The 15,173-nt window shown below is 45.9% G+C and overlaps 1 long non-coding RNA gene across 1 annotated transcript in view; it reads right to left on the reverse strand.

Annotated features, from left to right (window-relative positions):
• LOC137300384 (uncharacterized) overlaps positions 1 to 15,173 on the reverse strand; it is a 48,891-nt gene that overhangs the window by 32,983 nt on the left and 735 nt on the right. The gene's annotated exons all lie outside the window — the stretch shown is intronic.

Here is a 15,173-nt window from a genome sequence, read left to right on the forward strand (position 1 = left end):
GGCAACTTGAACCATGGATGTTCCTTCAAGGATCAGTAGTAGAAGCTTGGCTGATTTTTCCACTCTGTAGACCACAAATGCTGAAGCCAGTTGTAATACCCCTCCACTTCCCTGGCTGAGATCAGCTAACTCACCACGAACCACTGGGACCTTCCTGGCCCGTGTGAGCCATCTACTCACCAGCTCTACCTGCTAAGCAATTGGGGGAGACTCTATTGACCTGATTTTCCCCAGCTCTCTTCCCTTTTCTTCCTCTTCTTCTCCTGAAGGCTGCACAGCTGCCAGCTGCCCTATGAACCTTATGCAAGTGGCCATTTTTTTGATGTGCAACCGTAGATGTCTCAGCTCCGACATTCTGGGCCTCAGTTCGAACAAGTGCGCTGATGCCCCCTTGTGGCCGGCCCTGACTACGCTAATGACGTCGTCCTTACAACTTAAGACGTTTTCTGCGTCTTTGGGCATTGTCAGACTTAGGCCCTGCTCCAAAATCTAAATGGTGAGTGGCAGCAAAATCTGGGACCGTCACATTCCAATCCAATCCAGCCCCTATCCAATGTCTGTGTGCACACAGGTTTCCCAGCTGAGCTCATTCCACTGCCAACATCTCTTCGTTCCTTGTTTCAGTCTTCCCCCCCTCCCCCCGCCCAACTCTCGTATTACCGCTTGGCATCTGTTTCTGCTCTTCGAAGTGCTTTGGGACCTTTAGTACCTGATTACTGTCCCACTTTAAGTCTTGCTCCTGTCCTTGCCGACCTCCACTGTCTTTCTGTATCCCAACGCATTGAATTCGAAATCCTCACCCTCATTTGCAAATCTCTTCACAACCCTGCCCATGCCTATTTCAGGAATTTCCTCCAGACCCGTGTCCCACCGCGTGCCCTTTGGGTTTCCATCTCTGGCCTCCTGTGCATCCCATCTCTGCCTCTCTAGCTGGTGCTGTCCCCATCAAATTCCTCAGCCTTGCCACCTCTTACCCCAGCTTCTAAAGCTTACTTAAAACTTATCACCCTTTACCTGTTCTATTCATCTGTTTCTGTGAAGGGCCTGAGATGTTTATTACATTAAAGGTGCTATATAACTTATCACTGTTATTGGAGAGTGATCAGAAGGAAAAACCCTGGCTGATTTTGTTTCCTTCCATAACCCATGGATATTGAGGCCAATCGTACAACCCCTACCACTGCCTCAGCTGAGATCATTTGAAGTACGTAAGAGCACCTTCATTACACGGACTTCAGCGGTTCAAGAAGAAGGCCCACCACTACCTTCCCAAGGGCAACTAGGGATGGGCAATAAATGCCGGCCTTGCCAGCGACGCCCACATCCTGAGAATGAATTTTTTAAAAAAGTGTCAACTTTGGCTTAGTGGTAGCATTCTCGCCTCTGAGTCAGATGGTTGTGGATTCAAGTCCCACTCCAGAGACTGGAGCACATAATCTAGGCTGACACTCCAGACACTGAGGGAGTGCTGCATCATTGGAGGTCCTGTCTTGCGGACGAGATGTTAAATGGAGGTCCGTCTGTGTGTTCAGATGGATGTAAATGATCCCATTGCCACGATTTAAAAAAAGAGCAGAAATCCCAATTAACACCCCTCTTTCAAAAAAAACCTGGTCATTCATTTCATTATCTGTTTGTGGAACCTTGCTGTGCGCAAATCGGCTGTCATATATCCCTACATAATTACAGTGTCTGCACTTCAAAAGTAAGTAATTTGTTTTGTGTAAGTAAGTGAGATCCCCGAGTATATCATCAGGTGCTGTATAAATGCAAGTTCTGTCCAACACAGGACCTTCCCGCTTTGTGTATCTCATACCACGCTGTTGATGCATTTATCTACTCAGTCATTCAGGAGCATCTGAGATCTATTTTTTAAATGTAAAATAATTATAAATTGAAAGACACGTTTGTTGTTGCATTAATGTTACGTGAAATAATGATTGGTGTAGTCAAGAATGGATTAGTCTAGTTGCCACACTTAGGTGATTACGGCAACACTGGAATGATGGGTATTTATTAAAACCACTACGATGATATCAGAACCACAAAAAACAATTTCTGCTTTACCTTAAATACATTCTATGACACACCGTGTTAAACAAAACTTCTTTATAGCCTTTTGGCTTTCTGTATATGGGTCCCCTGTGTGTCTGATTTGTTCTACACATCACTGGAACATTACATAATGGAGTAGGCTCTGCTCCAGACTCCATTGACTCACATGACAACAGATGAAAGTTTAGCACTTGGCCGTCTTTCAGAGAGCGTCTGAACCCTTCTGATTTGTGTTCCTGTTAGTTTTTCTAATCCCTTCTCCCAAAAGGATTGAGTCACCTCCTTTCAACGTGAAACGACCGCAAACCCTGGCAAGTATAAAAGAACATTTTAAGGAGCTCTTGCAAGACATGGGTCACTCCATAGGTTTGAGGCTGAATTGGTGTCTCACAGGGAAGCCAGTGTACAGGCCGCATGCCCGGGGACTACCATCTCCAGTACAGTGTGCTACATCTGCAAAGTAATTACCAGGACCACCAGCAAATTCAGCATTCAGACTTGGGCTTCTGTTACTGGACTGACCAAGTGGCAGAGAGAAAGGGATCAACCCTGCGATGGTTACAGTAGCATTTCAGTGCTAACACTGCACTACATTTTTGTTTTCATTAGAACCCAAGAATGAGAAGAACTCAAAAGCAAATCACTGCGGATGCTGGAATTCTGAAATGAAAAACAGAAAATGCTGGAGAAGCTCAGCAGGTCAGGCAGCATCCGTAGGGAAAGAAACAGAGTTAACGTTTCAGGTCGATGTCCCTTCGTTAGAACTTCTGACCAAAGGTCATCGACCTGAAACGTTAACTCTGTTTCTTTCTCCACAGATGCTGCCTGACTTGCTGAGTATTTCCAGCATTTTCTGTTTTTATTACAATGAGAAGAAGTCATCCAACCCATCCTATTGCATAGGTCCATTTACAAGACTCACTTAAATCATCTCATCCCCCTCCTGCATTGGCACCAAGCTTCTGCCCCCTCTGGTCTACGTTGAATCAGGAATCTGTCCGTTTATTTATTTGAATGATTCGGCTGACTTCACAGCGTTAGATGGCAGCCTATTCATTCAGTGCATTAGGTGGCAGCCTATAGAGCTGGGTTCTCATTCACAGCTAGATGGCAGCCTGCTATAAACGCTTCCTAATTCACTATGCTGACTGGTAGCTTGTTCAGTTGAGCACTCGTTCACTGTGTCAGGTGCCAGATAATTAAATCCAGACCTCATTCACTGTACTGGGTGGCAGTCTGTGTAACTGAGTCTCATTCACTGTGTTAGATGGCAGTCTGGTTAACTGAGTCCATATTAATATAATATAAGAATATAATATAATATTAAATAATATATAACATAAAGAGGTGAGCGCACAATAAGGCTGCGGCAAAAAGTTGTGAGAGAAAAGTATTATAAAAAAACAGAAATCATCAGAAAGATGAAAATGTCAACCAGTGGCCCAAATTTCAATGACTCTGGGGCGACACGGTTACGCAGTACACTGGAGCACCAGCGCTCTGTGTCATGGTGCTATAGACTGACGGGTAGCCTTTGCTCTCAGTTACCTACCTCATCTAAAGTTGGCACAGTGAGATGGGATGTGCCCTGTGACTAAGACCCACCGTAACTCGCCTCTGAGTCAGAAGGTTGTGGGTTCAAGGCCCACTCCAAGGGCTTGAGCACAAAAGTCTAGGCTGACGCTCCTGTGCAGCACTGAGGAAGTGCTGCAATGTCGGAGGTGCCGTCTTTCGGCTGAGACGTTAATCCGAGGCCCCATCTGCCCTCTCAGGTGGGCGTAAAAGATCCCATGGCACTATTTGAAGAAGGGCAGGGGAGTTCTCTCCGGTGTCCTGGCCAATATTTATCCCTCAACCAACATCACTAAAACAGATTATCTGGTGATTATCACATTGCTGTTTGTGGGATCTTGCTGTGCGCAAATTGGCTGCCACGTTTCCTACATTACATCAGTGACTACACTTCAAAAGTACTTCATTGGCTGCAAAGTGCTTTTGGACGTCCTGAGGTCGTGAAAGGCGCTATATAAATGCCAATTCTTTCTTTTTCTTGACTGATGGGCATCCTCTGCTCTCAGTTGCCTAAAGTTAGCTAAAGTTACCTCATCTAAAGTTGCTGCAGTGAGACGAGATGTGCCTGAGACCTGCTTTAAGAGTTAATTTAATTTCCTTGTTTTATGAACCGACTCCAGTAAGCTGGAGTTTGTTGAAGCATTGGGTATTTTGTTGGCCAAGGAAGAGGGCACCAATTATGCAAATAACGATCATGAGGGCATGTGAGTTTTGGAAGGTTTTACTGTGCCATTACTTGTTTCAGTGTGAAGACTGGTACACACACACTTTCTCATTCATTACGGATATCAGATCCTGTTTGGAAACTTAATCCAAAACATTCAGGATTGCAACATCGCACTTTCTAAGTGTTACTGAGGCACTTACAATGACATTGGTACTAATCTCACCGTGATGTAATTCTTGGTAAAAGCCTACATGCCTGGATGACCTCAGCTCCCTTTACAGCCTCGCTGCCAATGGTCATAATGAGCCCTTGATGCTCAAGTAAGGCACCGGGCGCCATGGCTTAATCACGAACCCTTGTCCCCGACCGAGTGTAAAACGCTTGGAACCTTCATTAAAGGAAAACTGATGTGAAATATTTCGGCAGTATTCATGCTGAGTGGATGCTGGCAGTGAGGCGGAACAGCAGTGAGCTCAATATATCTCCCTTTGGAACCTGCGCAGCTACATTTAAAGGGACAGAGCCGTTGCCTGGGGTGAGCTGAACTCTTCTTGTTCCCAAACACATGCAGTCTTTTTGTAAGAGTCTCAGCAGGAGCCTTTTTGAAAACTCGGTTGAAAATCAGCCATCTTGGAGCCTGGAATAAGACCGTTTTTGAATTTTTACTTTAACATTTAAAAAAATGCAGTAGAGTAGTAGTGATCAGTCATGTGATGACAACAACAACAACTTGCACTTATATAGCACCGTTAATGTAGTAAAATGCCCCAAGGCGCTTCACAGGAGCGTTATCAGGCACAATCTGACCCCGAGCCACATAAGGAGAAATTAGGACAGGTGACCAAAAGCTAGGTCAAAGAGGTAGGCTTAACGAGCGTCTTAAAGGAGGAGAGACAGGTAGAGAGGCAGAGAGGTTTAGGGAGTGAATTCCAGAGCTTAGGGCCTAGGCGGCTGAAAGCACAGCCGGCAATGGTGGGGCGAAGGAAATTGGGGATGGACAAGAGGACAGAATTGGAGGAGTGCAGAGATCTCAGAGGGTTGTAGGGCTGGAGGATAATTGGAGCTTTCAAGATGGAGATCAATAAATTTTTGTTACGTAAGGGTATCAAGGGATATGGAGTTAAGGTTAGTAAATGGAGTTGAGGTCCAGATCAGCCATGATCTAATTGAATGGCGGAACAGGCTCGAGGATCTGAATGGCCTCCTCCTGTTCCTATGTTCTGAAGTCAAGCTCTGGTGTTAATACACATCGTCATAATCTTTCCCTCTCGGCGTGTGGGTGTCAGGGAAACTCCCTTATGCTAAGAGCAAACTCTCCAAACACTCTTTACTCAAAACCACTCTCTCAGCTCGCTGTACCTGCCGCAAGGACTTCTGCTAATCTTCAAGGGCACTTCTTTTAAAGGAACAAGGCACCTTCACCTCGTCAACATGGCCTCAGGTTTCCATGATACACTCGGGCCTGTAACATTGACCCAGAAATTCCTCAGAGCTCCTCTTTCTGCGCCGCCATAACGTCACAGATGGGTAACTGCGGTTTCAGCCGCACTCCTGTTGAAATCACGGTGACGGAGCGAAAGCAGCATCCCAGGAATTTCTGGGCCATTGTCTTCTCTCCCTCCAAAGGGAAAAAAAAACATTCAACCAGCGCCGCAGAAAGGCAACCAGGGCAAGGCTTACCATGAGAAGAGGAGGTGTTAGATATAATAGGCAGACGGACAGGAGAACCTGCAGGAGAGGGCGAGCTGGCAAGAGAAGGTTGGTAAAAGCTGGCCCAGGCTCATCATGTGTAGTTTCAGCTTCTTGTACTTTCTTAAAGTATTGCAAGGCCCATATACTAACCCATTATTTCTTTAAGGGCAAATGTCACTGTGCATGCAGCTAAACCAGCTCTTGGCCTCAAAATTCAATTTTGTGGTGAATTTGAAGTATCTGCACTGAGGCTTCAGTTTTCAACCATGTATATCAATAACTTGGATGAAGGACTAGGCAGTTATATATCCAAGTTTGCAGATGACACTATGTAGGGAGGCACAGTAAGTTGTGTAGATTAGTAGCAGGAAGTTACAAAAGGATATTGATAGATTAAGTGATTGGGCAAAACTGTGGAGATGGAGATTAATCTGGGGAAGTGTGAGGTCATCCACTCTGGAGCCGAGGAAGATAAATCGGAATATTTTCTAAATGGTGAGAAACTAGGAACTGTAGAGGAACAGAGAGATTTGGGAGTCCAAGTTCACAAATCATTGAAAGCCAATAGACAAAAAGTAATCAAAAAGGCCAGTGGAATGTTGGTCTTTACCTCAAGGAGTTTAGAAAAGAAAAAGGAGGAAGTGATGCTTCAGTTGTATACAACTGAAATGAGAGCACATGGAAATGGAGGCAACCTATTGGCTTGGATAGGGAATTGGTGAGGAGGTAGGAGACAGAGAGTAGGGATAATGGGTATGTTCTCAAATGGGCAGGATGTGATTAGTGGTGTCCCCCAGGGATCTGTACTGGGGCCACAGATTTTCACTGTATTTATGAATGTCTTGGATGAAGGAATAGAGAGCCATATAACCAAGTTTGCTGATGACATTAAGTTAGGTGGCACAGTAAATAATGTAGATGGGAGCAGAAAGTTGCAAAGTGACATTGATAGATTAAGTGAGTGGGCAAAACTGTGGCAGATGGAGTTCAATGTGGGAAAGTGTGAGATCATCCACTTAGGACCTAAGAAAGATGGATCAGAGTATTTTCTAAATGGTGAAAAGCTAAGAACTGTGGATGAGCAGAGAGATTTAGGGGTCCAAGTACAGAAATCACTAAAAGCTAATGGTCAGATACAAAAAATCATTTAAAAAGCTAATGGAATGTTGACCTTTATCTCAAGGGGGCTGGAATACAAAGGGGTAGAAATTATGTTACAGTTATATAAAGCTCTGGTTAGACCCCATCTGGATTACTGCGCTCAGTTCTGGGCACCGCACCTCAGGAAGGATATATTGGCATTGGAGGGGGTGCAGCGCAGATTCACCAGAATGAAACCAGGGCTAAAAGGGTTAAATTATGAGGACAAGTTGCATAGACTAGGCTTGTATTCCGTTGAGTATAGAGGATTAAGGGGTGATCAAATTAAGGTGTTTAAGATGATTAAAAGATTTAATATGGTAGGTGGGGAGAAAATATTTGCTCTGGCGGGGGAGTCCATAAACTTAAAATTAGAGGTGGGCCGTTCAAGGGTGATGTCAGGGAGCACTTCTTCACACAAAGGGAAGTGGAAACCTGGAACTCTCTCCCTCAAAAAGCTGTTGAGGCTGGGGGTCAATTGGAAATGTCAAAACTGAGATTGATAGAATTTTATTAGGTAAGGGTATTAAGGGTTACAGAACCAAGGCAGGTAGATGGAATTAAGATACAGATCAGCCATGATCTAATTGAATGGCAGAAAGGCTCATGGGGCTGAGTCACCTTCTCCTGTTCCTATAGTTCCTATGTTCCCATGTTAACCTTTAAGAGCACGTTTTCCTCTGTTACCGCCCCTAATCCTCCCCAAAATGGGCAGTAATTCAGAGGAGACTCCAGGTCCTGAAGTCCACTTCTGGTAGCCAGGAAGCTGGTGGAGGAAATTGCTGCCAGAAACAGACGACAACTTCATCATAGTATTCAAAACAACACAGGATTGAATTTGTCCACAAAAAGCAGGACAAGTCCAATCCGGCCAATTACAGCCCCATCAGTCTACTCTCAATCATCAGCAAAGTGATGGAAGTTGTCGTCGACAGTGCTATCAAGCAGCACTTACTCAAAAATAACCTGCTCATCGATTCCCAGTTTGGGTTCCGCCAGGACCACTCAACTCCAGACCTCATTACAGCCTTGATCCAAACATAGAAAAAAGAGCTGAATTCCAGAGGTGAGGTGAGAGTGACTGTCCTTGACATCAAGGCAGCATTTGACCAAGTGTGGCACCAAGGAGCCCTAGTAATATTGAAGTCAATGGGAATCAGGGGGAAAGCTCTCCAGTGGCTGGAGTCATACCTAGCACAAAGGAAGATGGTAGTGGTTGTTGGAGGCCAATCATCTCAGCCCCAGGACATTGCTGCAGGAGTTCCTTGTGGCAATGTCCTAGGCCCAACCATCTTCAGCTGCTTCATCAATGACTTTCTCTCCATCATAAGATCAGAAATGGGGATGTTCGATGAAGATTGTACAATGTTCAGTCCCATTCACAACCCCTCAGATAATGAAGCAGTTCGTGCCCTCATGCAGCAAGACCTGGATAAACTCCAGGCTTGGGCTTTTTTTTTTATTCGTTCATGGGATGTGGGTGTCGCTGGCGAGGCCAGCATTTATTGCCCATCCCTAATTGCCCTTGAGAAGGTGGTGGTGAGCCGCCTTCTTGAACCGCTGCAGTCCGTGTGGTGAAGGTAAGTGACAAGTAACATTTGCGCCAAGTGCCAGACAATGACCATCTCCAACAAGAGAGAGTCTGACCACCTCCCCTTGACATTCAACAGCAGTACCATCACCGAATCCCCCACCATCAACATCCTGGGGGTCACCATTGACCAGAAAGTTAACTGGACCAGCCACATACATACTGTGGCTACAAGAGCAGGTCAGAGGCTGGGTATTCTGTGGCGAGTGACTCACCTCCTGACTCCCCAAAGCCTTTCCAACATCTACAAGGCACAAGTCAGGAGTGTGATGGAATACTCTCCATTTGCCTGGATGAGTGCAGCTCCAACAACACTCAAGAAGCTCGACACCATCCAGGACAAAGCAGCCCACTTGATTGGCACCCCATCCACCACCCGAAACATTCACTCCCTTCACCACCAGAGCACCTTGGCTGCAGTGTGTACCATCCACAGGATGCACTGCAGCAACTCACCAAGGCTTCTTCGACACCCCCTCCCAAACCCACGACCTCTACCACCTAGAAGGACAAGAGCAGCAGGCACATGAGAACAACACCGCCTGCACGTTCCCCTCCAAGTCACACACCATCCCAACTTGGAAATATATCGCCGTTCCTTCATCGTTGCTGGGTCAAAATCCTGGAACTCCCTACCTAACAGCACTGTGGGAGAACCTTCACCACACGGACTGCAGTGGTTCAAGAAGGCGGCTCACCACCACCTTCTCAAGGGAAGTTAGGGATGGGCAATACATGCTGGCCTTGCCAGCGACGCCCACATCCCATGAACGAATAAAAAAAAACTAGGACCTTCCATGCTTTTTGTGGCCTTTGCATTGGGAACACGTCACTTCCAGATAGCACCCATATAAATGGGTGTTTAGGGTGGCTAATCACTGAGTTGTATATGGAAGTAAGAGCATAAGAACATAAGAAATAGGAGCCGGAGTAGGCCATACGGCCCCTCGAGCCTGCTCCACCATTCAGTCAGATCATGGCTAATCTTCTACCTCAACTCCACTTTCCCGCATGATCCCTATATCCCTTGATTCCCTTTGAGTCCAAAAATCTATTGATCTCAGTCTTGAATATACTCAACGACTGAGCATCCACAGCCCTCTGGGGTAGAGAATTTCAAATAGTCACGACCCTCTGAGTGAAGAAATTCCTCCTCATCTCAGTCCTAAATGTCCAACGCCTTATCCTGAGACTATGTCTCCTAGTTCTAGACTCACCAGTCAGGGGAAACATCCTCTCAGCATCTACCCTGTCAAGCCCTCTTAGAATCTTACATGTTTCAATGAGATCGCCTCTCATTCTTCTAAACTCCAGAGAGTATAGGCCCATTCTACTCAAATCTTTCCTCATAAGACAACCCTCTTATCCCAGGAATCAAGCTAGTTTAAAGTAAGAAGATTCATTCAATAGTTTTTAGGCCATTTCTGCTCAATTTTTCTTCATTTATTTGTTGTCTTTCTGCTGGCATTTAGCCCTACAATCCACCTCCCCAGAACTCTCCGTTCTTTTGAAGTTGCGATAGATTCTGCTCAATGGGGTGTTCCTCCTCTCTGGAGAGTCAATGCGAGTCAGTCAGAGAGACACACAGAGGCTCCAGAATGGCACAGTGAACCTATATTGATTGTAACCCAAATATAGTGGCAATTAGTTTAAGGACACCTAACTTGAAAGTGAATTTTGCCTTGAGCAATAGTAGAGCTTGCAAATTTTATTTATTTTTATGGTACCAGGAGTTCCGAGAGAACCGATGAGTCTTGTTGTGAAATCTGTATCTTGTAAAATAAACAAGTTTCTTGGTTTATAATCATGCTTCAACTCACTAAAGTGCCTTTCATTTGGCCGTCCATAAAGGCAGAATAACACATGTAGCGACAGGCGTGAGATCATAGTAATCATTACATGCAGCAGGGGGTCTATATTACATCCCTGGGCCATGTTTTTGTTTACTTAGATATTGGGCACAAAATGTGTGCTCCTGATCATAGGGGACACAAGATCTGTTAATGGGAGTGACCAGTGATGCTCAGGCCAAGAGAATATCTACTGCAGACCCGTGAAATTTATAATGCTCGCTGTACACCGGCTCTAATTGGAGATTGCCCTCTGCCCCAAAAATTGCCAGTTTCCTCAGGGCCACCTCCTCCAACAAAACCTCTAGCCCTCTTCAATGAAGTTCAGAGACCTTCTCCAGCCATGTTATCCATTAACAATCTCCAACAGAAATATATGCCTCCTTTAAGAGTGCAGCAGCCCTTTAAGAGCTTCTGCACCTCTGATTTGGTGTCCCCACAGGTACAACAACACTCTCAATAACACGCAGTCCATTACCGTCTGTTTTGCATCCCCATTGAGAGTCAACGTCTATGCCCTCATATTCTGTACTTAATCTGGTTCTGGGGAAACCGTTTCTTCATTTCCAGCAGCCACCTTGCTCTCCCCATTCTGATTAGCAATATTGCTTGTTAATTCTATTGGACGACAGTCTCATATCATGATGAAGAAAGCAAGCTTAGAAAACAATCACAATCATCACACGAATATCAGGTGCACTAGAGGCAAGCACTGAACGGTCACAAAGAGTCTTAAAAAAAATCCTAACACTCTGCAATTGAACTTATACAGGCAAATACTTTTTATTTGTGGGAGATTTTGCCCAACAGGTCCAGACGTTCCCTACTGTAGCGTTCCTGGATCCATCACTGCGCAGTTTAGTAATTTAAACCCATTGGCACACTTCCTGCACTGCCATCTGTCCTTTATTAATTGGCTCATTAATCTTGATGTGTTTATTAAACCAAGGCGTCACCTGACGCAGCAGAGGAATCAGTCCTCTCATTGCACTGAACTCTGAACTCCAGCTTCTTCCAATGATTAAACCTTGCCGGTGGCTTTCTGATGTGTGCTAGAGGCAGGTGACGTTCAAAATGTAGGCTCCAATGTTATAGTGTTTCGGCTCTAACACCAAGCCCGGTTCTGGAGGGTTAATATGTGTTGTGGTGTCAGTTCCTGTACATGTACACTACATACATGGTGAAAGGAATGATTCATTCCCGTCTGATACCGCATGGTTCATGTGTGCCCTGTTGTCAGTTCCTGTACATGTACAGTACACACCGGGTAAAAAAGGGGGCTATTCACTCCCATCTGATTCTCTGCAGATCTTCTGCATATCAACATCGTCCCTTTCCTATGGACAGTACAGAGTAAGTAACGGAACAATTTACTCCTATCTAGTTCTATGTGGCTCATCCATGTCTCAGTCACAGCTTCTGTACATGTAGAGTACAGATTGAGTAACAGGGAACAATTCACTCCCACCTAGTGCTGTGTGACTCCTCCTGCCTCAGTGTCGACTGATGTATGTGTAAAGACATATGTTTTTGATTCCAGGAAAATCGGGACTGTGTTCTATCGTTGCCAGAGGCATGGGAGGCTGTCCTGGCCCAATTGTCTGATTTAGGCTCCCTTGCCTTAATTTGAATGGGCTCCCTTCACATGAAAGATGTGTACAGGGAGTCAGGCCTGCAAATGGGATGCCTGCCAATCGGGAAATTGGGTCAAGCGGCAGCTAGTAAAGGGGAGCTGAAGAGCTCGATTTTTCCCAACCTGGCAAAGACCCAGCTGGATCCGTGGTGCGTGGGCCTTGCACCCACCTGTTTCCTGAAACACCGATGCCAGCAGGGTCAGGGCCATTTGCATAACTTTGGCTGGCTTCCCAGTGCTCTTCCTAGCTGCAGGCAGAGTCCGCCTTGGCAGAACGAAGAAAATGCCAGTGGGCAGGCCTTGGGCAGCCTGGGAGTGTCTGGAGTCTTCCATGGAGGGCAGCTGAAGAAAGAGGGGACAAATTTGGCCAATGACGAATTTCCAACCCCCTTCGCACCCCCCCCCACACCCTCACCATAGCAATGTCACTCCTAACATTCAGCACTGTTATGGTGTTAATGACAGGAAATATGTCGTATGAAGTGTTTACATAGAATTACATAAAATGTATGGCGCAGAAACAGGCCATTTGGCTCAACAGGTCTATGCCAGTGTTATGCTCCAGACCAGCCTCCTCCCACCCTTCTTCATCTAACCCCATCAACATATCCTTCTATTCCTTTCTCCCTCATGTGTTTATCTAGCTTTCCCTTAAATGCATCTATGCTATTCACCTCAACCACCCCATGTGGTAGCGAGTTCCACATTCTAACCACTCTCTGGTAAAGAAGTTTCTCCTGAATTCCCTATTGGAATTATTAGTGACTATTTTATATTTATGGCCCCCAGTTCTGGTCTCCCCCACAAGCGGAAACATCTTCTCTACATCTACCCTATCAAACCCTTCATAATCTTAAAGACCTCGATCAGATCTTCCCTTCTTTTCCAGAGAAAAGAGCCCCAGCCCCAGTGTTTCTGTCATTAATATATAATTTGGATACGCCCATCCATATTTGGGCAAGTACATTGCCTGCCATCACTTGTGGTATGAATGGCCGGCCACAGGGAGCCAATGAAATGGCTTCCCACCACATTCCCTTTACCCAGTTGGCCCCACTACCACCTGAAACCGCCTGACAGCAAGGCCGAAGATCTACCTTCGGAGCGCATTCTCATCCAGGATATGCAGAGCAATTGGAACGCTCAATAACAACTCACAATTATATGGCACCTTTAACGTAGTAAAACGTCCCAAGGCGCTTCACAGGAGTGTTATCGGACAAATTTGACATCGAGCCACATAAGGTGATATTTGGACAGGCGACCAAAAGCTTGGTCAAAGAGGTAGGCTTTAATGAGCGTCTTAAAATAGGAGAGAGAGAGGTAGAGAGGCGGAGAGGTTTAGGGAGGGAATTCCAGAGCTTAGAGCTTAGACAGCTGAAAGCCCGTCTAGGCACGGCTGCCAGTGGTGGGGCGGAGGCAGCCCAAAGCAATTCCCATCTTGTACAGAGGCAGTAATGGCCAAGACTGCAGACAATGGTCTATTTCAGAAGTATAGGCTGCAGCAAAAAAAGGAATAAAAATGGAGGCACCAAGAAATACATACAGTGCAGTCAAACAGAGATACTCAGTAACCAAAAACGGCACTGAAATAGTTATTCACAATCCTACAATAACCTTAGTTAAATGGAAAGCTATAAAGAGGGTCAGGCTTGTTCTTCAGATGTCCCCGTTTATATGGGAAGGAGCACAATGGGGAGGAGCATGATAGGGAGGAATCTCACCCAACTGTAGGAACTTCTGCATGGAACCATATTAAAATAATTGAAATATGCTAATGGTCGTGGAGGGGGTGGGCTCGAAGGCCTGCAGGGAGGCTTGCTTACACGCTGCAAAATTGCCTGGTGGAAAATTGTGTGAAGGTCCAATACGTAAGATCAGAATCCCGGTTTCCCTTCTTGCATACACCACCAGCACAGCCTTACAGAATAGGCCTTGTATAATACACACCCGATAAAGGGGGCAATCCATCCCTGTCTTGTGCATCTTTCACCTCGATTTTAACCTAACCAGCCCGGTGGGAACAGGGCAGGTTCAGTTCAGTTCGGTTCGCAGGCCCGTTTTACACCCCTCCCGATTTTACTCTCCATTGAAGTCAAGAGGCTAAAGTCCGACCCGAACCTGAACCTGCCTCGTTCCTGCTCGGTGGGTTAGGTTAAAATCGAGACTTTAATGTCTGCTCTCACCCATGTGCAGTACAGACTGGATAACGGGGAACAATTTGCTGCCATCTGATGCTGTGCAGCTCATGTTCATCTCAGTATTAGGGGCCTGATGGTGAGATACCTTCTTACGGTGAGATTTCTGTTCAAAACAGACCCTGATGTTGAGAAGTGCTCATTAAAATGATTCGGATAATGGAAATCTCAATTTGAAAGTAGTCCTAAAGTTGCTAGGCACCGTTTTAAAAGATAGTTACTCCCCCTTTGACTTGGAATTGAACTTTCAGCAGCTCTGACGTCAAAGACTTACAGAAACCAATTCCAGCCTCGAGCCATATTACTCACGGCTTGGTCAGGATGGAGGACGCTGGTGCACGAATGTGCAGACAGTGCATCCTCTGTATGTGTCTTGCCCACAGCTTCAGGCCACAGCAGGGTCACAGGACCTACACTGGTGGGGCACTCTGCCAGCCACTGCGAAATATGTAAATAAATATGTGATAAAGTAAAAGGCTGCCACGTTGCTGTGGGTTGCGTTGAGCTGACTGTGTCTTGAGTCTGTACGCATCCAATAAAATGCAGCAGCTGCCAAGAATTACCATTGAAAGAAAGAACCCCCTGCTGGCTGCCCCTCTCTGCTTCAGGCACCAGCCATCCAGCCAAAGACGTCTCGAATAGCCAAGTCAATCGAAACGGTAACTCTTCCCCTCCCCCCACTCTCAGTGCAGGCCCAGACTACTGTCAGTTACAGGAACACGGGCACACACACATACATATGCATGCAAACATACACTTGAACAAGCATGACATG

The sequence above is a fragment of the Heptranchias perlo genome, chromosome 31, assembly GCF_035084215.1.
Source record: "Heptranchias perlo isolate sHepPer1 chromosome 31, sHepPer1.hap1, whole genome shotgun sequence".
Lineage (NCBI taxonomy): Eukaryota > Metazoa > Chordata > Chondrichthyes > Hexanchiformes > Hexanchidae > Heptranchias > Heptranchias perlo.